The sequence below is a fragment of the Chelonoidis abingdonii genome, chromosome 2 (assembly GCF_003597395.2).
Source record: "Chelonoidis abingdonii isolate Lonesome George chromosome 2, CheloAbing_2.0, whole genome shotgun sequence".
Lineage (NCBI taxonomy): Eukaryota > Metazoa > Chordata > Testudines > Testudinidae > Chelonoidis > Chelonoidis abingdonii.
In genome coordinates, this window is record NC_133770.1 from 9,252,742 (window position 1) to 9,277,150 (window position 24,409).

The 24,409-nt window shown below is 47.3% G+C and overlaps 1 protein-coding gene across 4 annotated transcripts in view; it reads left to right on the top strand.

Annotated features, from left to right (window-relative positions):
- Positions 1 to 24,409, top strand: part of GJC2 (gap junction protein gamma 2) — a 133,268-nt gene that overhangs the window by 73,646 nt on the left and 35,213 nt on the right. The window contains exon 1 of one of the 4 annotated variants that reach the window (XM_032803516.1): positions 17,387 to 17,458. The exons of the other annotated variants lie outside the window; for them this stretch is intronic. The gene's annotated coding sequence lies outside the window, so the exon portion shown is untranslated. Of the gene's footprint in view, positions 1 to 17,386; positions 17,459 to 24,409 lie in introns of those variants that run through there. 4 annotated transcript variants of the gene reach the window in all.

The window sequence follows — 24,409 nt, forward strand, 5'->3', positions numbered from 1 at the left end:
TCTATTCCCTTTGACTGCTGGCTCTTCGCAGAATGTAATTGACTACCGGCGTCCGTTGGTATTTTTTTCCTCCCAGATTGAACGACTGAAACTTTTACAAATGGGAGAAGGAAAAAGGAGAGATTTCCACGTGGGCTGCCGAGCGCTTCCAAGGCAAACCCTGAACCAAAAAAATTACTTGCCATGGAAAACTCATAAAAGGGGATAGCACATCCTTCCAAAATGAGTTCTTGGGGCTAGTTCCTCGGACGACGTGAAGCAGCATAATGCCAATGGAGCGCTGCCAATTTATACCAGCTGCAGATCTGGCCCCTGGTTTTTATTTGAACAAATATTCACAGGCGCTTTTTTCCAGTATTCTCCTAATTGTGCCGTGGATCCGGACACAACAATTAAGGTCCTTGAGGAAGTCCTTGCTGCCAGAACCCCAAGTCTAAAATTCTAATTTGATATATATTATATACACATACACACATGAGAAATAATATATGGAGAAATTAGATGAAGTTATATGCATTTTCACTGCACTCATCACCATAGTATCTAGGCACTAATATATATGATTAAACTTGAACAGTCAGGTTTTAATCCGTTGCTAGAGACAGTTAGAACTAAGGAACTTTTACATAAGGCCTGAGGGTAGATTTAAAACAACACCACTTTTGACTGTTATTCTTAAAATCCATGTCAACTTTTGCTTAGTTCTGAGTTTTACAAGTGTCTACTTTAGATGAAAGGAGGGAAAAGCATCTTCTAAACAACCAGAGGCAAGAAAGACCTGATCCAATGCCCACTGAAGTCTGAAGAGTCTTTCCATTGACTTCAGTTGGGCTTAGGTGTTTTTCCAAAGCTACCAGAAGAGTCTACATTTCAGAACACTGATGCCTGACCACATTTGAATTTAAACAGACCCTCTCATGCACACTTTTATTGTCACCTCTTTCCTGTCCAGGACAATGCTACTGCTTGTTCTGCCCAGCTGTTTTCTCAGCACACTGCAGACAGAGCTAGTTAACCCAGTCTGCTGCACATGTTAAAGTTCCAATTTCCTTTCTGCTGCAACTGTTATTTCCCTCCCTGAAGTGCTTGCAAATTGCTGAACTGAGTCCCCTCCGTTCTGAGGGTGTGGAGGACGTGCTGCTCAATGTGCTGTCATGCTCGAGCACTAATTTGTATGGGAGGTTTGTGATTCGTTTGTCTGGCTAATCTACGTGATTCCACTCCTTGCCATAGCATCTATGGCCTTCAAGTGTGAAATTGTTTTCGAGTTATTGCTATTTCCATTAGAGTAGCGCCTAGAGGCCCCCACTGAAATCTGGGCCCCATTGTGCTAGGTGCTGTACAGACAGTGCCTGCTCTGCAGAGTTTCCAGTCTAAATAGATAAGTCAGAAAAAAAATTGGAGAACTGAGGTGCAGAGAGATGAAGTGAGCTGCCCAAGTTCAGACAGGAAGCTGGTGGCAGAACCAGAGCTTGAACCCAGCTCTCCTGAGTACCTGTCCCAGGCCTTAACCATCCTTCTTGAACTCATGTCTTACTTAAATAGCATTGTGCTGTAGGTCAGTGCAGCAATGAACCAGGTCACCCCCTGCCCTGGAACCAAAGTCTGGAACTGTTTGGTTCCAGATTTGTCCCTGCTAGCAAGAATCAGCCACAGGGCAAGAGAGGTTGGAAAAGTGCCTAAGGTTGCCCTCATGGGAGCAAGGCCTTGTCAGTTCTGTGTAGCTTTGCTACCCCCACAGGTACAGAAGCTGTCTGCAGGAATGGCTCCTGCCTCTGCTCTAATCCACAGGGCTCATGTACCCTTCTGCCAACTCCTTTTTGCAAGTCATTTTACTGCTCAGTGTCACAGCTTCCTCATCTGCACAGTGCAGGGTGACACAGTGTTTGCCCACATCTGTAGAGTGCTTTAAGATCTGGGGGAGAAAACCTCTGTAGAGGGGATAAACATCATTCCTTATGGCTTCCAGGTTATAGCACTTTTCCAGGACATTGGTTAGACGGCAGCTCAGGATAGAATCATAGAATATCAGGGTTGGAAGGGACCTCAGGAGGTCATCTAGTCCAACTCCCTGCTCAAAGCAGGGCTAATCCTCAGATTTTTACCCCAGTTCCCCAAATGGCCCCCTCAAGGATTGAACTCACAACCCTGGGTTTAGCAGGCTAATCCTCCCCCCCAATGACCCATTGTGATCCATCCAATGACAGATCCTTGGTTAACGTGACAGGAGTCTAATAGCTTCATTTAATTTCCCAGTGGACAAGCATCACTGAAACCACCAGTGCAGTTGAACCAATCACCTCCTTTGTTGGCCAAGGACTGAATAGGCCTGATGACTCAACTCTCCTTTCCTCCCATGAGGTGCAGGCTGATGCACATTGGGAGGACAATGTGAGCAATCCAACATTGTTGTTGCTTTAGGAGTACCTGACCAGCAGATAAATGGTGGCTGTCATTTTCCAAGACTGTCACTCTAACACCTAGTCCCCTGAAAAGAAAGTGAACCTCTTTATCCCTGAAATAATTATGATGGGCAGAGGAATTTCAGCTTTGCATCGTCCCATGCTGTGATATATCATGCAAATTGACATAACCCATTGTGTTGTCTGAACAGTGGCATTCAGGACACAGAGCGTGCTCCTCAGCTGTGAAATCTTACAGCTGTCTGTACTGCAGAAGCAAATCCACGGTGGATCTGATGGCGATGTCAGGGTTCAGGGCTTGTATTTAGAAGACAATGGGCACACAGAGATTCACTTATCAGCAGCGTGCTGCTCGCTTGCTGTTCAAGGGAGTATCTCCTCTCCCCTATGTAACTATTCCTCCAAGGGCGTCCAGTGCTGAGAAGAACGGGCAAGACGCACGAGGATGGGAGGCTGCATTTCAATGAAGCATTGTTGAATTAAAACAAGGCACTGCATCCTGATTGGCTGCAGCGAGAGGTGCCCACAGTCGGACCACTACCCTCCGGCATAAAGCATTTTCTAAACAAAAGGGCAGAAGGGAGAACCAAAGACGTGTGTAAGTGTGAGGCTGCAGCTGAGATGAGCCACCCCCAGCTACATCAGGGGCTCTGAAATACAGATGTTAGGTGGAAGCATGTGGACACTGCTGGGTCATTGCTGGTCTGTCAGATCTGGGGAAAAGATGTTATTTAAAGGTTAGATGTGGTCTTGGTTACCAGACTGGTCTAACTGATCCAGGCAAATCCAAGAGAGGGACTGATTCATTGCCAGGTACTGGAAGGTTTTTGGTTGTGGGGCAGAGACGTATTTTAGATGCACATCATTGAAACTGTCTCCACCATGCCCAAAGCAGAAGGACCTGACTATGGAGTTTAAGGAATCCATAAGTAATCAAAGTGAAAAACACAAGAAATTAGAGTGGGAGTTTAAGGCTGAGTTGGACTTTCCAGATGTGGTTGGATTGACTGCGTGGTGGGAGCTGGCTCAGGCTTTCTAAAACCTGCTGCTTGGAAGGCTGTCAAATGGGACCTCCCGAAGGGAAACAGAAGGTTCTGTCTGGAACGATGTGCAGTGACTAACTCAAATGGTGAGCATTAACTAGGGGCTATCCCCACACTCTTATCTTAGATCTTTAGTTAGCTGCTCTCGTGAACTCAACCACCTGAGATTTTGCTGATGTGCTACTGTGAGTTCAGAGAAAGCTGTGTGTGTGTGTGTGTGTGTGTGTGTGTGTGTGTGTGTGTAATAGGTTCTCCAGATGGTCAGCTCATGGCAGAGGGTTTTCTTTAGGAACTGTTTGGTTCCAGACTTATATGAACAGAATTTCAAACGCTTTATGTCAGACACGCGTGGATGAATTAAATTAATGCTGCTTGGGCTGTGCATGTTCTGGGAGCACTAAAATGACCAGAGATGTAAACATCACAGCCCAAGTTGTTGGCTCGGAACAGGATTTAGATCTGTTTTTCTCCTGCTCTCTGTGGTCTCATGCCCTTAGCAGCTTCATTTCTGACCTCAATATTCCCATTTCTTAGCAATTCCTCTGTTCCAGAGAATTGAAACAGTGCAGATCAATATTATATGACTTATATCAAAATGTTTGGTGTGTTTACAAGAGAGGTGTAGCGGGGTGATCACTCAGCTCCAGCCCTGGAAGGGTAAAAGCAACCTTGGAGAGGGCTGCAGGAGGGTAAGAGAGAGTGAGAACAGCTGTGAGAAGCTGAGTGAGTCGCTGACCACAGCTGTGGCCAGCCTAATCGGGGTCCAGCTTGGCCCTTATAAGAGGGCTGGGGCCAGAAGCTAAAGGGAGACACAGACTCTCTCTCTTGCCTTTTGAGAGGGAGGGACCTGGCTGCTGGGAGCTGAGCAGGGTACCTAGGCTGGAGCAGGGCTGAGGAAAGGCCAGAGGAGCTGGGGAGCTCCAGCTTGGAAACCCCCCAGGCTGCAGGCCTAGGGGAAGGCCAATTAGGTACTGGGGTTGCAGGGGGCAGCCCACAGGTAGGTAGAGGCAGCAGGTCCAAACCCCCCTTGCCTATGATGAGTGGCTTTTACACTGCAGTCCGCCCCACTGAGTGGGTCTAGCTGGTGACTACCAGAAGTCCACAACCGAGGCAAGGTGAGGATAGAGGGTTGGGGGTTCCCCTGGGTGGGGAGACCCTGAGACTGCAGGGGTATTGCCAGGGGGCAGCACCTTAAAGACAAGGGGCACTGGGTCCTGGGAGGGACACAGGGGGTGGGGGGCAGCAGCAGTGGGACACCGGCCTGCAGAGGGTGCTCCGGAGGCTGGAAATGCTAATTCCCTGAGATGACCAGCAGGAGGTACCGCAGGGGTGAGTCCTGCACCATTACAAGAGGGTAAATAATTTGTCTTAAATTCTAAACTTTCCCTTAAATCATGAATTTTTAAATACTTTAGCAGTGGTGGAATCCCCTGCATTAAGAGAGAGGATAGTTTAGTGGCCAGGGCATGGGGCTGAGATGTTGGAGACCTCGGTTGAGTTCCTGGCTCAGCCACACGCTCCCTGGGTGACCTTACATAAATCACTGACTCTACACCAGGCCTCACTTCTCCATCTTTAAAAATGAGAGAATGGCTCATTACCTCACAGGGATGTGGTGAAGGTAAAACACACTGAGTGTGAGGTGTTCACATACTACAGTGCGAATAGAAGTACCTACCTAGACAGCCCTTCTGGCCCAATCTTGGGAAATGCAGGTTGCCTCAATGCCCATTGATGTTGGCCATTGCAGTCAACATCCTGTAGGGTGAAGGCGTCTAGCTACAGAAGAGATATAGTGGGGATAGCAGCAATGCAAGTTAACCCACCAGAGGGTCTCTACCCTGAGCTGGACAACCACTTCCCAGGACAGAATAAATCCAGGCCTGTTCAGTCTAACTGGGAAGGGGGGATGTTGTTGCTGTAGAAGTATAAACACCTGTCCATTTGTGGACTACCATCAACCACACTCATTTCAGGTACCATACACATAGATCCCTCAGGGTTCGTGCCCTAGAAGTAGAATAGCTGTGAAGGAGAGTAGAGCTCTGAAAGCACCTTGAGCAGTGCTTTGTTGCCAAAATTTTATCCAGGGGTTCCCTCAAATTTTTTTTGGCTTAAGTCAGTGGTAAGTACAGCATTGCCTGTAAAATAGCCTTGTTTTTCCTTCTTCCCCCTAAAACTGAATCATTCCAGTTCTCTCTTCCTGCCAAAAATACCCATCAGTTCCATGCTCTTCTCCACTCCCAAGTCCATCATCCTTCCTCGTTGGTACCTCTAGGCTTCTCCTCGAAACTGCCATTGAGATTCCCCTCTCGGCAGCTGTTCCTTGCAGCATCATTGGGCAGGTGGGTTGTTCTGAGGTCTCTGCTAGCAGTAGTGATGGCAGGTAAGACATCTCGCAGGCTGTGGTTGGACAGATGAGGCGAGAGTGCTCTCTGGTGTTGGGCTGTGTGGCCAGCTGGGGAATGGCTCCTCTTTTGGTTCTTGTGGTGGGCCAGTTTTATTTTGAGTTTACAGGTCAGGTTTTGATCTAGGTTACACAGATGTAAATCCAGAGTGAAACTGGTTGGGAATTTTTCAACTTTTTGGGGGTGTCAGAAAATGCTGATGTGTCAAAATCATAACTTCATGGGAAAGGGGCGGTTTTGACAAAAATTTCATTGGGCAGGGTTCTCAGATCCAGGGGTAGAATTTCTGGTCAAAACCAGAAAGAGACAACGAGACAGAAAACCCCCAGAACAGCTAGATTCCAAGGCCAGAAGGGACCGTTGTGACCATGTAGTCTGATGTCCTGGATAACACAGGCTGTGGAACTTCCCTGAAATAATTCCTAGAGCAGCTCTTTTAGAAAAAGCCAATATACCAGTGGTTACCGCGCCCACCTGGGATGTGGGAGATCCAGGAGCAAGTCCCTGCTTCAGAGCAAAGACATGAACCTGGGTCTCTCTGTGCCCTCCCCAGTGGGCTCTGCTGCTTCTGGAAGGCAAGAATCAGAGGGATAGTTGTGAGGTCTCATTAGTGTGCACTGAGTTCATTGTGATTCACAGGGGAAGGATACTCAGGTAGTCCAACCCAGGTGAGTGCTCGATGGGTTATTGTGGGTGGGCATCTCTCAGTCTTCCATGTTAGAGCTGCTCCACTTCGTATAAATAATTTACATATCCATTGAGCCAGAGAAAAAGAGACCTACCCTCTAGCTTGAGGCTTCCTGGCATGTGGGAGACACAGGGACTGGAACATGTGTTTCCCACATCCCATGAGTGCCATAACCACCAGGCTATTCTGGGGTGGGTCTTTCTTTTCCTGTCTTTTTGTGACTTTTTTTTTTGAAAGCTCTTGGCTTTTGTCCCAATGCAGAATGGGGGAAGTTTTGAAAGCTCATGGGACAGGAAAACAGTTTTCCACCCAGAATCACTTTACTGCCATCAGTGGAGTGACTGTGAGTTTATTCTGGTGTAGTGGAGAAGCTGGCCCTCTGTTTTAAGGAGACTCAGGGCTGGTCTACACTACGGGGTATAATCGATTTTAGATACGCAATTTCAGCTACGTGAATAACGTAGCTGAAGTCAAATATCTAAAATCGATTTACTCACCCGTCCTCACCGCGCGGATTGATGTCCGCGGCTCACCGTGTCGATTCCGGAACTCCGTTGGGGTTGGTGGAGTTCTGGAATCGATATAAGCGCGCTCAAGGATCGATATATCCCATCTAGATTAGACGCGATATATCGATCCCTGAGCAATCGATTTTAACGCGCCGATACGGCGTGTAGTCTAGACGTGGCCTTAGGTTTTCCTGATCCAGCTCTGAGCTGGAGTAGCTCTACTTTGCAAAGGAAAAAATAGCTGTTGCTGCTACATGCAGTAAGGTGGGGTTTTGGCTGGTGTGACTTTGTCTGAGTAATGCACTAGGGTGGAGACAGGCTCAACAGTTGAAGAGTCTACCCTCTCATGGCTCCCCAGAATGGGAGGCTTCCAAGGACCCAGCCAAAATAAATATTTTCAGCATAGGCAGGGATTGTCTGAAGGGGGTAGGAGGATGCAGGAATGTGCTACTGCCGGCCACCAGGAAGGTGACATAACGTTCTGTGTGACAAGACCCTGAACTCATTCATCAAAAGGAATTCAGGAATCACTTTATTGTGTGCCAACATTGCAACAGAAGCAGGGAATCATTATGTATCCCCAGATCGGTCTGGTTTTGCAAAATGTGTTTTGTACCCTGTAGAGTCTAGTGTTGCTTTGGACAGGAGTTCCTTCCATGGTTTAATGAAGGGCGTTCTTTCTTCCAAGATTTAATGGAGGTAGTTTGCATGGGTGTCCATGAAGGATTAGGAAGCTATCAATCCCCAGGTCTACTGCAAAGGCAGATGATGCTCGTTAAGCAATTGTAAATTGGAATTTTTTCCAAATAGGGAGAGTGCAGTTAAGTGGTTCATAATCTGCCTTGGTTTTGTGGCATCAGAGTCAGATGGGGCATCCGGGTGGTTCACCAGCAGTCAAGCAGATGTATGGCACATGCTGCCATGCAGGGCTTCTTTAAGAGCTTGTGATAGGGCCTTTCGTGGCTGGGCAGCCTAGTGGCTAGATCGTTGGTTGGTCAGGCTAAAGGGGGTGGTAGGGAGACCCAGGCCCTCCCTCTCCACTGGGTCCCAGCCCAGGGCCCTGTGTAGTTCAACCCCTAAACAGAGGGGATGCATCTCCTTCTGGCAGGGGCTGGGGCAGAGGTCAAGACCAGTTTCCCTGGGCTACTTCCTACAAGTCTCTTTAGTTTGGGACATGGCCCCACTAGTCCAGCTGCCCCATAGTTGGGGCTTATCTGCAGACTCCCCTTGGCAGGGGAAGACTTACTTGCCTCAAGTGGCTGTGCTGGCTGTCAGGTTGCTAACCCACCCCTTCAGGCACACAGAGAGCTCCTGCCTCCTCCCCAGTCACCCCCCAACTGAGCCAGGCTCCCTTCTTTTCTCCCCCCTGCAGGCCTGGCATTGGCTGCAGGTATAGTGGGCCAGCCGAACCCACAGGTTTTCTTTAACCCCTGCTGTGCCAGGTGGCGGTTTCTCTGCTCCCTCACAGAGCTGTTGTAAGGAGCTGCATAAAGGAAGCCATTTGCAATGCACAAGCACAGCCGGCTTTATTGGTCCAACAAAACCCATCAAGAATGCTCCATATTCTTTAGCACCATCTACTAGCACACTTCCAGTTAATTAACTAATGACGTGTATAGACAGAGCACTCTCATAACAGGCTGAGATGGCTCTGGAGGTGAAACCAATCTCCATCCAATCCTTGGCCCCTTTACTGAGGTGAGAGTCTTTATATCCCATCACCAATCCCCTGAGCCAGCACCCCTCCTCCACCCCCACTCCCTGTAATTTGGAATTCCAGTCTCAGCAAAATAACACTGGAAAGAAAGAACCGACAGTAATACTCATGTGTCATCATAACTTCCCCAGGCGTCGGCGACAATAAAGGGGTCAGTTCCCATGGGCTGAAGAAGGTTGCCCTCATTTCAATAGCTGGAACTAGGTGTAGTTGAACTGCCCACATTGTGAGTCAAACAATGTGATTTAGTGTCTGAAATGCTCTAGGTTTTTCGCTCTTGGTGCATGGAAGGAGGGGCTGGCAGATGGAGGCAGGAAATGAAATCTGCATTCTCAGAGGCAGTGACAATGGTGCTGTTCTACTGATCCTTTAATTTTCCGTTAGGCTTTGGAAAATGTTTCTTGGACATCACAAATGGGCAATTAAACGAGGAGGAGAAAGTAACTATTGGCCAAGGGAGAAAACGTGCTTTCAGCTGCATTTTGAAAGGGGTTGGAGGTGAAGTGATGGAGTAAAGCACAGCCAGAGCCCTTTCCAGATGGTGGGATCTGCAGACCAGAAGGCCCTTGCACCAGGCGCAGTGACATCGTGTGGAAGGGAGCAGCGGGGATCTGAATTAGACGAGTAGAGCAGAGTAGAGAACAAATGGAAGATTTGGAGAAGAACAAGGGCGATAACAATAGTTCTCTGTGAAATGGCTCCTGGTATGGTTGGAGAGCCAGTGTGGTATTTGGGGAAGGAAGTGCTGGGGTTAAGTTTTTCTGCACCAGCTGATGTCTGGAGAGCTGAGTCCTGGGGAGGACCCAGGGAAGGGACCTGCAATAACCAAGATGAGAGGAGCTCAAGGCATAGGCCTGAGGGTGTTAGCAGGGGTGGAGCTGAGCGGGCGGTGTGCCACGGTGATAGGAGGAGAGATCAAAGCGCCCAGGATAATGGTCAGTGTATGGAAAGTAAAACCAAATGGAAAAATCTGTATCTAGGACGGAGACAGAACAAAAGAAACAGCTGCATCTGAGGCGGCGTCTCCTGCCCGAGAGAAGAGAATTCACGGGGGGAAGAGAGGAGGCAGCATCTTTGTGCCAATATAGCTGGCCCAGAGGGGCTGCAGTGCAGAGGTGAATGCACCCGGGGAGCACAGGTGGGAGGGCAAGGCTGGCCACCATGAAAGTCCCTCACTCAAGAGAGGAGAAGGAAAAGGAGATGGGGGGAGTTCAGGACTGAAGGTAGAGAAAAAGGAGGCGGATTGAGAAAATACACTGGTGGGAATTGGGAACAACTCCACAGATGTCATTGGTGAAAAACTGGCATCAGCTACAAGAGGGGTCGGAGTGGTCTAATGGACAGGATGCTGGATGGGGACTTGAAATCTGCTTCTGTTCCCAGCTTGAGGACTGTGTCCATTAGCACATCTCCTCCCCTTGCTGTGCCTGTGTCTCCACTCCCACCCCCGAGTCTTGTCTGTTTAGATCATAACCTTGTTTTGGGGTATGGCCTGTCCCCTATTGTGTGTGTGCACAGCATAGCTCTGATCTTTGTTGGGGCCACTGATAAGAATAGACCCAGGCTCTGTATGACCTCAGGCCTGTCACTCAACATCCGTCCCTGTGGGGCCTCATCTATAAAATGGGGGTTTACCACCTCCACGGGGATGTGCTGAGACTGAATTCATCCGTGTCTGTAAAGCCCTCTGCGACCCTGAGATGGAGGAGGAGTAGAAAGGCAGGGCATTGTTAATGGCAAATCTGTAAGGACCCCATTTAAATGTCTTTGCTCGCTAACACTGATTCATGTTGACAACATGATATGCCAGGTCCGTTCTCCCTCTGCTCATGGCAAACTGTGCTGAACGCTGGTCTGCCTCAGCTACCAAGAGAACTGGGTGGAGAGCTGAACAGGGCCAGCTCCAGGCACCAGCGCAGGAAGCAGGTGCTTGGGGCGGCCAATGGAAAGGGGCAGCATGTCCGGGACTTGAGCGGCAATTCGGTGGCGGTTCCTTCAGTCCCTCTCGGATGGAAAGACCAGCTGTTGAATTGCCATTGAAGAATGAACTGGTGCGGTAGAGCAGCCGCCAAAGTGCCACTGATCACGGCTTTATCTTTTTTTTTTCTCTTCACTGCTTAGGGTGGCAAAAAAGCTGGAGCCGGCCCTGGAGCTGAAGCTCTGGGCCTCACTCGCACGGTTGCCTTTAGGCATAGCTGGTGTTTGGGCCGAATAGGATGCTACGCAGTCTTTTGGAGGTAGGCTAAATAGAGAGGAAGGATAGCCCAGGAGCCCTAGCCTTGCACTTGGGAGACCTGGATTCAAGGAGAGATGCCCAGACAAAGGACGTGAGAGCAACATCGGTCACAAATGACATTCAATGAAACTACCCTTACAGGGAGAGCAAGACTATGCTGTGGGCAGGGGATAAACAATGGAGAGTCTCAGTATAGTATGCAGCACGACAAACAGGTGGCTTAGCTGTAGCTGCTTTAATACATTTTTTTATGGTTTAAGCACTGGGTTCAGTTACTTCTCTGCTACAGACTTTCAGCATGACCTTGGGCAAGTCACTTAGCCATTCTGTGCCTCAGTTTCGCAGCTCTACAATGGGGACTATAATACTCTGTTCCTCCCACCTGTCTTCTGTCATGTCCAGTTAGATCATAAGTTCTTTGGGACAGGGACTGTCTCTCACTAGCTACCTGTAGAGTGCCTAGCATGATAGGGCCGTGCTGTTGGTTGAAGCCTTTTGGTGCTACCTTAATATACCGTAATGCATCATGTTAAAGGAGCATGGACTAGTAGTTAAAGGGCTAGCCTGCATTTCAGAAGACCTGGGCTCTATACCTGGTTCTATGCCTGACTTCCTGCCAGACCTTGGGAAAATCACTTGTATGCTCTGGATGAAATCCTGGCACCACTGATGTCAGTGGCCAAACTCCCATTGACTTCAGCGGGGTCAGGATTTCATCCTTTGTACTTGCTTCTTCATCTGTAAAATGTGGATAATATTCTCTCCCTCTTTATTAAGCATTTTGGGGCTTACTTCGTTCATGTTTGTAAAACATTTGAGCTCCTCACTTGGAAAGTGCAAAAATGAGGCCAGGCTATAATATTATTGGGATTTTTAATACCGCCATGTTGTTTTTACTATAGTGTATGAATGACAGATGAAGTATTCACTGTAAGTGAATGAAAGATGCAGCATGCAGGTGCTATTAATATCCAATACTATACTGCAGGGGTGGCCAACCTGTGACTCCGGAGCCACATGCGGCTCTTCAGAGGTTAATATGCAGCTCCTTGCATAGGCGATGACTCCGAGGCTGGAGATACAGATGCTGACTTTCCAATGAGCTGTGGGGTGCTCACTGCTCAACCCCCTGCTCTGCCCCAGGTCCTGCCACCACTCCACCCCTCCCCACAAGGCCCCAGCCCAGAGCCAATCTCTCTCTGTTGCAGAAGTTTTCAAACCCTGGCTCTCCACTGAGCACCTCTACTTAGCTTCTGTAACAGCAAAGAACCCATCAGTCTTCAGAGGGCCAGATCATCAGCTGGTGTAAATCTGCATTGTTCCATTGAAACGAATGGCACTCTTGAGTCATGCCAGCTCAGGATCTAGCCCAGAGACACTTTCTGCTACCTGTAGCCCAGTCCACGCTGCTTTAGGTTTCCTAGGAGCTTTTTGTAACAAACTAAAGTAAAACCAGTTTCTTCAGGCCCTTATTTATCTATTTTTTGGTGTGAATTCAGCTATGATCAAATTTGCAGACAACACGAAAAATTGGAAGGGGGTAGCCAGTGTGCATGGAAGATAAAACAATCAGCAAGAGGACCTGAGATCCGAACAGGGGTTCCTGCAGGATTCGGGACTAAAATCTGATCCCCGGAGGTAGAAAGTTATCTGCCCCGATACACAATGTAACCAAGAGGGAGCAGTCATTGTCCCAAAAGAGAGTCTATTATTTGATACAGCACTTGTAGATGCCAGTGAAGATTGGTATTCCAGTGTGCTAGGATTGCACACACGCATACACTAGGATGACAGTCAGTTTTTCTCCATAACACCAAACAAATACTGCTTTTTTCACATAATTTGCACCCGAAAGCTGCTGAAGAATTGTGGAGGCCGGGGATTGTGCGGTGCCCAGTGTGTCCCTTTAAGATCATGTGTCTGTTGAAACCCAGGAAGTTTGCACGGCCAATAGTGATGTTTAGTGCAAGAAATGCTGGGGGTACACAAGCTGTTAGCTGCTCGAGCTCTGCTAATAACATTAATAACCTCCACCTGTGTGTGTGCGCACATCTGGATATGTCTTGAAAGGATTTCTGCCTTAAGGACTGGTCCACAGCATGAAACAGATAGAGAGTCTCTGCTCTCTCTCTATCTGTCCTAGAGCTGTGTACTGGCACCCAGCCCCATAGTACCTGTGTCCCTGACCCATTGTATTGTCCCACACTGAGTTGCAAAAGCATCAGAAATTTTAAAGAGCTTGGGAAGGGCTGACTGGTTTCCTCCACCACACATCCCTCTTCCTTTTGTCTTCTAAATGTTCATTCATGAAAAAATTCCCATAGTGTTGAAAGGGGGGAAAACTGGCCTCCACTGATGTTCTCGCTTCATTTCCGCACTCAGGCCATGGTATGACCATGGTTGGACCTCCGTTTTCAATCTTTGTTTTCACAGCTGGATTTTTTTTTTCTTTTCTGCTTTTTATTACAGCTCATTCTCCGGAATGGCTTGTTTTAGCGCGGTGTATGCGCTTTTGTTTCCATGCTTGAACCAAAAATCCTGCCAGATTCCAGCTAGGCAGAAGAAGAGGTTGAAACTTGTCTGAGGAAGGATGAACTGGGAAGCCAGTGAGTAAAAGTAAAAACTCACGGCACAAGCAGCAATTTGAAAGGCCCCACAGTTGTAAAAAACATATAGAAAAATAATGCCCCCGTGGTGATGACAGAAACAGATCTGTGCCCTTTGTGTTCAAGGAAGCCTTGGCACTCACAAGGATTCTTCCCAGTGGTAATTGATTATGATTGGGTCGAATCCTGAAGTCTTTATTAAATGGGCATTCACCCCTACTTCAGCAAAATGCTATTAAAGTCAGTGGGAGTTTGGCCAAGTAAAGGCAGAGTAAGAGAGGAAGGGTGGTCATGTCGGGACAGTGCCTGCGGCAGATTCAGGAGACCTGGATTCTACTCCTGCCTCTGCCACATACTCTGACCTTGGGCAAGTCATTTAATCTCCCCGTGCCTTGCCTGTAAAATAAGGATAAAAATATTCTGTTATATAACTCTCTTGGCTAGTTAGCTAGATAGTTAACTCTTCAGGGCAGGGGCTGTCTCTTTGGGGGCGGGGTGCGTAGCACAGTGGGGCCTTAATCTTTGAGGCCTCCAGGTAAAGAACAATCAAGATTTGGACTCCATTGACTTCAGTAAGTGTTTGGCCTCAGTGAAGCCCTTCAGGATTTATAGGCATAATGTTCTTATTAATGGATTTCCTTCATATAGTCCCATTGATCTGCATGGCACTTTAGAAACCCAGAGGAAGCAATTCCCTGCCCCCAAGAATTTACAGTCTAAGATTTGTAGAATCATCTACTTTAAAGCCAGAAGGGACCACTGTGATCATCTAGTCTGACCTCCTGCATAACACAGGACCTAGGATTCCCATGAACTAATTCCTGCTTCAAGTGTAGTACCTGCAGCTGAACTAGAACATCTCTTAGAAAAACATCTACTCTTGGTCTGAAGACTTACAGTGATGGGGAATCCACCAAAACCCGTGGTGAGCTGTTCCAATGGTTAATTACCTTCGCTGTTTAAAATGTGTGCCTTATTTCCAGCCTGAATATTTCAAGCTTCAGCTTCCAGCCATTGGGGATCTCGTTATACCATTGTTTGCTCAACTAAAGAGCCCTCTGTTACTGAATTGCTCCTCTCCGTGTCACCTAGGCGTGCTGATTTTAAAAACGTCTTTCTTTAGTACCTGCTATTTAACATCCTCCTTAGTTACTGTTTGGAATGGAAAATGGAAATTCCAAGGGGGGCACGAGGCTGCCCGGCCCTTGAGCTCCTGGCCGGGGAGGGTAGCCCCCAGGCCCTCCCCTTCTGTCCACCCTCCCCTGTAGTTATGCTGCCATGTGCGCAGCTTGCACCCACCCACCTCTCAGGCTTTCCAATAAGCCAGTCCTGCCACTCTGAGTGGCCTGGTAAGGGGGAGCGGGGAAGAGGGGATTGGATAAGGGGCAGGAGGTCCGGGGGGGCAGTCAGGGGACATGGAGTGGTTGGATGGGACAGAGGTTCTGGGGGTGGTGGTCAGGAGACAGGGAGCAGGGGGGGTTGGATAGGCATGGGAATCTCAGGGGGTCTGTCAGGTGCAGGGGTGTGGATAGAGGTCGGGGCAGTCAGGGAGCGGGTGGGGGCAGGGGTCCTGGGAGAAGGCAGTCAGGGGACAAGGAACAGGGTGGGGTTGGATAGGGGGTTGAGTCCTGGGAGAGGGCGGTCAGGGGACAAGGTTCAGAGGGGTGGATAGGGAGTGGGGTCCCTAGAGGTGGCGGTCAGAGGACAAGGATCGGGGAGGTTGAATGATGGTAAAGGAGAGGTGGGGGGCATGAGAGTTTCTCAAAAATTAAAAAAGGGGTGTGATGCCAAAAAGCTGGGGAACCACTGATCTAACACAACACCTTCACGCCCCCCCCCCCGCAATAAAACCCCACGCTTCTTTCAATTGTCCTTAACGCTGCTGGCTATGGAGTTGTCCTAGTGTCCTTTTGCATTCCTTATCAATTTTCTGCAATGTCTAGCTTCTAATTTGTATTCATTGCTATCAACATCCCTCTTTTCACATTTCTTTTTTATATATCTATTTATAGCTGCTTTCTCTTCCCCTCTTAGCCCAGCTATTTTTTTTTAACCAGTGTAGCGTTCTTTCTCAATTGTGGGGTTGTGACTTTTTGGGCATTATGTAAAATGTTATTAAATAATTCCCAGTAAAATCAGTCACATTTTTCTGTTTAAATTCTGTCTCCCATATGATTTGATTCCTAATGGTTTTGTGAAATTGGTCCTTATAAAGCACCAAGTGCTTATATTATGGTTTGGACTATATTCTGTTTACACATAACAAAATGCATAAGGGCTTTTTCCAATGGGCAGACTTCCAGTTGATTTCAGTAAGGGGCAGAAGCAGGGGCAGGGGTAGGGGCAGTCCCTAAGTTACGCAAGACCAAAAAACCTACAAGGCACAGAACAAGGGAAGCTTGTAGACAGATTCCTGGTGGAAGAGAAGGTAGGAAGAAGTTCCTGAAAGAGAAGGAGGGATCTCTCTAGGTTCTTACACTGGTATTCATTGTTGGTTGGGGATGGACTGATATGAACTGAGTAATGGGAGAGGAAGACCACCTTTGCAGCAGAATTTTTGATACATTTTCAGGAGGAACTTTACAGAGCGTATAATGTTCAGTATCTTCCTTGGTGATAGAACTGATCAGAAAATGGAAATGTAATTTCATGGGAATTTTCAAAACTGTTTCCATTTCACATGGTTCAAATTGGACCCATCTGTTATGAAAGTTTCACAATTTATCGATTAATAATATTTTTAGCGTAATCACGCTTGAATTCATTTTTAAACATATGCATTATCCATAAATGAAAACGGCATGCAAAATCATTATTGAGCAGTCTTCATATACCAAAATCCACCCTTTCACTCAACAAAAACATTTAATACCTATTTCAAAGACAATTTAGATGAAAATTTCAATTTTGAAATGTCAGCAAAACTTTTGCAAAAATTGGGAAATGTCAAATATGTCAACTTTTTGTGAAAAATTCTGTTTTTGAAAAAAGGCCTTTTTCCATTGGAGGGAAAAAATATTTGCATGAGGCAATGTTGACCAAGCCTACTTAGGATATTTGCCATGGGTAAGGAAGCCTACCATGCACAGCACATTGTGAGGAGGCGGAACGTTGACCAGCCAAGCCTTCTTTGAAAACTGCCTTGCGAATTACAGTGTCCATGCAGAGTAGACAGGCTCTCGACTTCCATGTGTCATCTGCAAAACTCTCCACAAAGTAAACTAACTCTCTGAGAGCTAATCTGTCTCTCTACCAGAGGAATTGGATGACCTGATTTCAGTCTGTGTCTTGGAAAGATGAACCTACCCTGCTGAGAGCTGCACCAGTATCGATGTTCCATAGGTGATTGTTGCACTTATCTGGGCCAAGCAATATGACCACGGGGATGGGTTGTGGTAGGGTCCATTCCCACCTGTGACAGTGAGGTACTGTGCAACCTCTTTGCATCCATTTCCCCACATGTAAAGCAGGTCTTGATACTTACCCACCTTTTAGAAAGCACTTTGAGATATGCTGATGAAAAGTTCTATAGCCATGTGCTGATTTTTATTGCATCTCTTCTTGGTGCTAGGAATCAATAGCTTCCTGATGTGAGGTGTGATGCAGAAAAAAAAATGCATAAGCCCTGACCTGAGAGCAGCTGACCTATCCAGTGTCAGAAGGGTTAGTATCCATCTATGTAAACACTTTCAGGAAGCTGGCTGTTCATTTTCTACAGCGGTCTGCTCTCTCCTTCAAATCAGACTTGCCATCCCGCTGTTAACAAATGTACTGAGTGACAGCACAGCTTTCACCAACGCCGCTCCTCTCGTTGATTGGAAGGGGAAGGTATTGTACCTTGTCAGGGCTGATGTGCATGTAATTGTCTGTCTGTGCATAAAGAGAGAGGGATGTGTATGTGTGCGTGTGTATCTATATATAATATAGGCTATTTAAATATTTAGTAGCAAAAGCTACACAAGAATGCTAAATCTTGGTTAAAAGAATAGGAGTACTTGTGGCACCTTAGAGACAACCTTAGCCCACAAAAGCTTATGCTCAAATAAATTCATTAGTCTCTAAGGTGCCACAAGTACTCCTGTTCTTTTTGCAAATACAAACTAACACGGCTGCTACTCTGAAATCTTGGTTAATGTGTTAAAATAAAGCTGCCTGAAGAAACTCATGAGGATCAAGCAGGGATTCTGGCCAGCAGGATAAGGAGCAGCATGTAGTAATGTTTCCTTTAATTTTTAGTTGTTTGTAGATTTAAGAGCAGTTGGCAAGAGCACATTCAACCCATTTGTTTCCTCGTTTATTGTATTCTGGTTTTCTTTTTCCTCCATTCAGGCCTTATTAGTGGAAAAACAAGGCACAAAGTTGGATTTAAGCATCTGGCAATTTCGTGTTGGCTTTTGCCTTTGTGTCTCTGCCATCTTTATTTAGCTGGTTTGAGACTCCTGAAATATGATGTCTGGTGTTCACCATTGTCAACTTGCAGGTTCTTCTGCATAGGCTCTTCTTTGCTTTCTACCTTTTCCTGCCACACTGGCCTTTCTGAAATCAGGCTTACATTAGGCGCTTTGATCATTATGTGCATTGATGTCCATATGTTGTTGCCACTGCTAATAATCATTAAGAATTGTCTCTTGGGACCAGACTATAATGTAAGCCTATAGCATCAGACAATAATAATTAGATAAATCATGATGCTGGATAGTACAGTCTTTTCTCCCTGCCTTCCCCCACACACCATTGTTCTGTCCCCCTCTCTGAACCAGTTGGCTATTGCACTGTACCCCAGAGGTGGCCACATTTCTGGGGTACTCTGTGAAATGAAGCGCTTGATCCTGCAATCAGCCAAAAGTCCCATTGGCTTCAGTGGGCATTTTGCCAGAGCGAGTACTGCAGGATTGGGTCCTTAGTGTGAGAAATACACAGCTGTCCAAATGCTGATGTCTTTTCTGAAGCCGAGGCTTCCGAAAGTAGGTGCCTAAATATGGCCTGAGGGGTGGAATTTTTAAAAACGCCCAAGTGAGTTGGGAGCACAAGTCTCACTGAAAATCAATAGGATTTTGGCTCCTAGGTCACTTAGGCACTTCTGAAAATCCCACCCAGGAGTCTAACTTTAGGCACCTGAGTAAATGGCCTGATTTCTAAAGTGCCAACCATCCAGTCGCTGACACTGGGGTCACGGGGCGCTCAGCACTTCTGAAACTCGGGCCACTTATTCAGGAGCCTGAATATGGATGTTGGAGCCTAATTCTAGGTTCCTGTTTTTGCAAGTCTTGCCTAAGTTTCCATTTGGTCCTTGGTCAAGTGAAATTGCCATTGACGTCAGTGAGCGTTCTGCCCAGGGCAACGGCTGAATGAAGACTTCAAGATTTGATGCTGTCGGGGTAAATTGGTTGTCATTTAGTTACTCCATCTTCCCGCCTCCTCGTCTGTAGCTGGCTGGATTTAAGAGGGGAGCTAAATGGAAGAAGATGATTTGAAAAGGAACCAGAGATGGTATCAGCAGGAGCTTCCTCTTGTTCCTCCTTTATCTGCTCTTTCCATCTCTTTTCAAACAGAGCAAGGTATCTGAACTAAACATGCCCGACTTTTAAACAAAACAGTCCCTTGAAATATGCATTTTTTTGTGTGAGGCACTGATCCTGTTCACCAAAGGTCCCATGCAGGCATGGACTTTATAGTAGCTAAAATGTCTCCCTGGTGTGCCAGACATTAGCAAAGTTTCATCATATTAAGGCCAGTACAAGCAAACCGGCACAGGGCCATGCAGCTCAGACTCCCATCATCACCCCAGGAATGCACAGACCTTTCCCATCTGGAAGCTGGTCTGTGCTGATTTGCAAGGGATTTTCCCACTGGAAATCTTTCCTGTTCCTCTGTGACGATTTTGAAAAAAGACTAAAATCTTGATTCCAGATTCTCATATTGCCCCCTCCCACGCGCAGCCCACAACTGGGGGCAAGGAAATCTCTGTGAGGTTCCCCTCATAGAGGGCCCTATTCGCTATGCCATGTGCTGTGTGATGGGTGCATCTTAACTGATACCGGGGATTAAAGCAGGGACTTCCAGAGCTTAAAACGTAAGCTGCCATAGCTTGAGCTAGAGCCAAGGCTCTGTAGGTGGGGCTGTAATGGACTCATATCCCCATAGGCCAGGGAAGGCTCAGCGCTGTTTACTTATTATGCATCATGCAGGTTCCAAGGTGGCTGAGGAGCTGGTATCTGCTACTCAGCTTCCCAGGTTCATCAGTTGTCTCCCTGGACTCCAGGGAGATGACTGATGAACCCAGGAAGTTGAGTAGCAGATATCGGCTCCTCAGCCGCCCCAGAACCTGCATGGTGTATATAAAAAGCTCAGCATTCTTCTACCGGGTAGCTAGGAGAGGTGTGCTGCCACCCAGCATGTCTCAGGCCATGCTTGGGCTGCTGGGGCTGGGTTGGCTAGGCCGGGGCTGCTCAGACCTGGGCAGCTTGGAGTGCTGGAGCCAGCCCAGGTCCAGGCTGCTCGGGCTGGTCCGGGGCTCAGGTCGGTCAACTGGAGTGGCTCAGGTCAGGCTCAAGGCAGCTGAGGCCAGCCCTGCTTGGGGCAGTCCTGGGCCAAGACTGCTTTGGCCGGCCTGGGGCTGGGGATCCTGGGGCTGGGGCTGCTTGGGCTGGCTTGGGGCTCCTCTGGAGGCAAGGGGGAGCAGTGTTGGGTTCCGATGGACCCGATGCTTCTGAGACAGGGGTGGGAGGGCAGAGGGGTCTCAGGGTTCCTCCATGGGGAAGTAGGGCTGGGCCTTGTGCAGAAGGGGTGGGACCAGAGGGCTAGCCTTCCCGAAGGCAGTGTCCACCCTCTGCCCATGTATATCCCCTGTGGGTAGGGCATAGTGACGACTTGCAACGCACACTCATCTGTGGCTTATAGTCATTTAGTCAGGGCAGCAAGCAGTAGGCCTGGAGTTGCCCCCACATCACTCCATCAGGGAGCTGAGGTTCCCCCGCAACCTGAGTAATAGGCTGTATGATCCATCCGCAAATCTCTGAGATCCCTCAGTGTCTACGGGAGGCCAGGGGTACCTGTGCAGAGGCCCCCTGCCTCCACACTGGCTCTGGGATGCCAGTTCCACCACCCCTGCTCTCTGGTATCATGGCTGTAATTATACAACTCTACCAAGGGCTCTCTGTGGGGTCCCCCTTAAAGGGCAGGGGGCCATAAGAAACGGAGTTCAGCCTCAGGCTGTATCATCTCCTACAGGGCTAATGGGGTGGGGAATGATGTGCATCTGAGCCTCTGTGCCTGCCTGACTAGACCTTGCCACTTCCTGTGCCTGGCTCTCAACCGCGCAAGTTCCCTCTCCCTCCGGGGTGAGGAGGACGCTGCTGTGTAGGCAGCAGAAACCTTCCTTTGCGAGCAGGATGGGGTAGGTCCGTGCCCAGCCAGAATCCCATCTCCCACATACGGACCGAGAGGGCGGGGCCAGGACCAGCAGAGTCAGTGGGAGTTGTTCATCCAAAGCTGAGGAAAGAGTAAGGACCTTATCTGTGAAGTCCCTCTTGAATTCTTCTTGTTCGTTTGTGCATTGTGGTAGCACCAGCAGACTACAACCCCACTGTGCAGGGAGCTGCTCACACACAGGCCAGAGAGACCAAAAGAGCTTAGTTAGCTTGATTGCAACCATGGATTCTGCAGGTGCCTAAAGTTAGGTCAAGTCTAAACACACAGAGCTGCGCACCAGTGTATTAACTAAAGGTGTGCTGTTAAGCTGACTGAGTGTGTGTGTGATGAGGATGGTCCTGTTTTCTCGACCTTTAATCATTTTTGTTGCTCTTCTAGAAAACATGACCTATGAGGAAAGATTGAAGAAATTGGGTTTGTTTGGTCCAGAGAAGAGAAGACTGAGAGGGGACATGAAAGCAGTTTTCAAGTACATAAAAGGGAATCATTTTTCTCTTTAACCTCTGAGGATAGGACAAGAAGCAATGGGCTTAAATTGCAGCAAGGGAGATTTACGTTGAGCATTAGGAAAAACTTCCTAACTGTCAGAGTGGTTAAGCACTGGAATAAATTGCCTAGGGAGGTTCTGGAATCTTCATCATTGAGACTTTTAAGAGCAGGTTGGACAAACACCTGTCAGGGATGGTCTAGATAATACTTAGTTCTGCCATAAGTGCAGAGGACCAGACTAGATGACCTCTCGAGATCCCTTCCAGTCCTACGAGTCTATGCCGTGGTTTAGTTAAACCCTGTGTGAATTAACTTATATTGGTTTAAAACTGGCTGTGTCAGTTTAGCTCACTCTGATCCATCAGTTTAACAAAATCAGTTTAACATCGCACTGTTAGCTGGTGCAACTGATGTGTGTAGATGGGTATTTTGTTGTGACCATCCAGCTGCTTTAATCCATCTGTTGTTGAGAGACAATGTGCATAATGCCTGTGTCATCACCACTGCTCCTCTTATTAGATCCACTGAAAGAGTAAACTCACTCCCTCGCTTCCTTGGAATCGCTAGATCTCCCAGTCCTGGAACAGAGTTTTCCATACCATAGCAATGCATATATGTGTTCCCAGGCATATGAAAACAGGAATGGGATTGGGATTTGAAGGTGGAGAGGGAGGTGTTTGAAGCTATTAAATTGCCTGGATTATACTGAATTCTACTTCTGTTGGAGGGTTACCTTGGCTGTATCTTGAAATTAGAGTGTCCAAAGCATGTGGGTGAGGGGCCATATACAAATGTCTTGTATAAAGCCAAATAAACAAACATTGGCTCTGATTACTGGTCCACCCAGACCAGTGGCCAATGTTGCTGGTACTCAGCGGCCAATGCCTGCTTCTGAGGAAGGTTGTGGGGAAACCCATAATACATCTGACCAGCTATGCAATCCTGTACATAGCTGATCCTTACCAATTCCCCTTACATCCTGACACACGAGATTTGGGCCAAATGTAGATCATACCATTTATGCAAAGTCATCAAGGTGTCCTTGATTTTGTTCTTGGTCTTACTGGTTTGTTGGTTCCCCTCTGACACTGTGAATAGGTTCATCATACATTTTCCCACCCAGAAGGAATTATTCTGATGATCTAGTCTGACCTCTTGCATAACACTGACCACAGAACCTCACCCAGCGATTCCCACATCAAGCCCGTAGCTTGTGGTTGAACTTCATATCTTTCCATCCCGTTGCTCTCCGTCTTTTTGTTTCTGCTCCATTTTCTTGGTACTCGTCCAATCTTCTGCTCCATGTGTCAGAACTGGCCATTTGCAGGTGTTAGAAAAACACCTTTGTGGAGCAGCCAGGGGTCTGGATCTTCACAATGCTGCTTGACCTTTCAATGTTCCCAATTCTTTCCCATGCCCTTCAATCTTCTCCTCTGCCTTCCTTTGTGTTAATGTGCCTCTGCCATGTTTACTGCTACACTGGGAGCAGAGGACGGACCACCAGCAGCAGGAGGTTCGCAGCAAATGCATCTTACATGATCCCTGTTGTTGGGCATCCACTTCCTTTGACTTTGTATGAAGTTCAGGAAGGTCTGCGGCAATTCAGGCTCTGGACTCATTTCATAGAAGCATTCTTTAAAAACGCCAGCGCTGGGAAAACTGGATGGAAATTTTATTATTTCCTGTTATGAGGGTTCAGGGAGCCATGGTGGGTTGTTCAGGAGGAACCAAGGTCAGCCCTAATTTCAGGGACTACACCAAAGTGCTTGGGAGGGGCAGAATATCTCTGGGTTTTTTTTTTCTCTTTCCTTCTTTGGCTGCCTCAGAAAAAGGAAGCAAATTGAAAAGCAACTAATTACTTAATTTGGCCTTTGCCTTTCTCTGTCTTTACTGTGCTTTCTTTGGAGTGGGAACAGACAAAGAGAGAAATGGAGTGAAGAATTCTGCTGTACTGCCAGAGGCAATGACCTTTGGGGAATGTCCTCCCTATGTCGCCCGTGTGCACAAAGTTCCCTCTTAAGGGACCTCAGAATTTCATGTCTCTCACCTGAAGACCAGTTTTCATTAACTTTGATTAAACTAGCCATTATCATAAGAGACTAGAGCTGATCAGAAAATTGTCAATGGATCAGTTTTCTGTCAGAAAATAAGGTTTTGTCTAAATTGAAACATTTCATGGGAGTGTAATGATTTGGATGAAATTATTGATAGGAAAAAGGCTAAATGAATCATTTTGACTACCCTTGTTTTGATAATGTTGAAAGGTTTCATTTTGACTTTATCATTTTGGTTAATTGTGTATAGGCTGTTAATATTATAAATATGCTCTGTATATGTTACATTGACAATATTTAATACTTCTTGTTTTGGCATTATCCAAGCGAAATGTTTTAGCTGGTTCTGAATTGAAGTTTTTCAGAATTTTCATTCAGTGGGAAATTTAGAAATTCCAGCTTTTCATTCTGATTCTGAACGAACCAAATGGAGACAAGTTGGAATCTCCTGCAGAACAGAAATTCCATTTTCCAGCCAGCTCTAACACAGACACAAGGTTCTGAACTTGATTAGAACTTGCCCAGAGCTCAGGGAATCCAGATCTAGGGCCCACGGTTTCAGAGGGCTTTTGGATGCCCAACTTGATACATCTTTAAAGGGGCCTGGTTTTCAGACACATGCCCCTTTTGTGTGTTCTCCAGCTGGGCACCCAAAATCCCGAGTCACTTATGAAAAATTTTGGGTCCAGGATTTTTGGTTGGGCACTTTAAAGAACCAGCGGCCAGTTACAGAGTTCTGATCTGAGTACAACTTTCCTCAGTTTCATCTAAAGAGTACTGATGGGTGCAAGGGAGAGACTTGGAA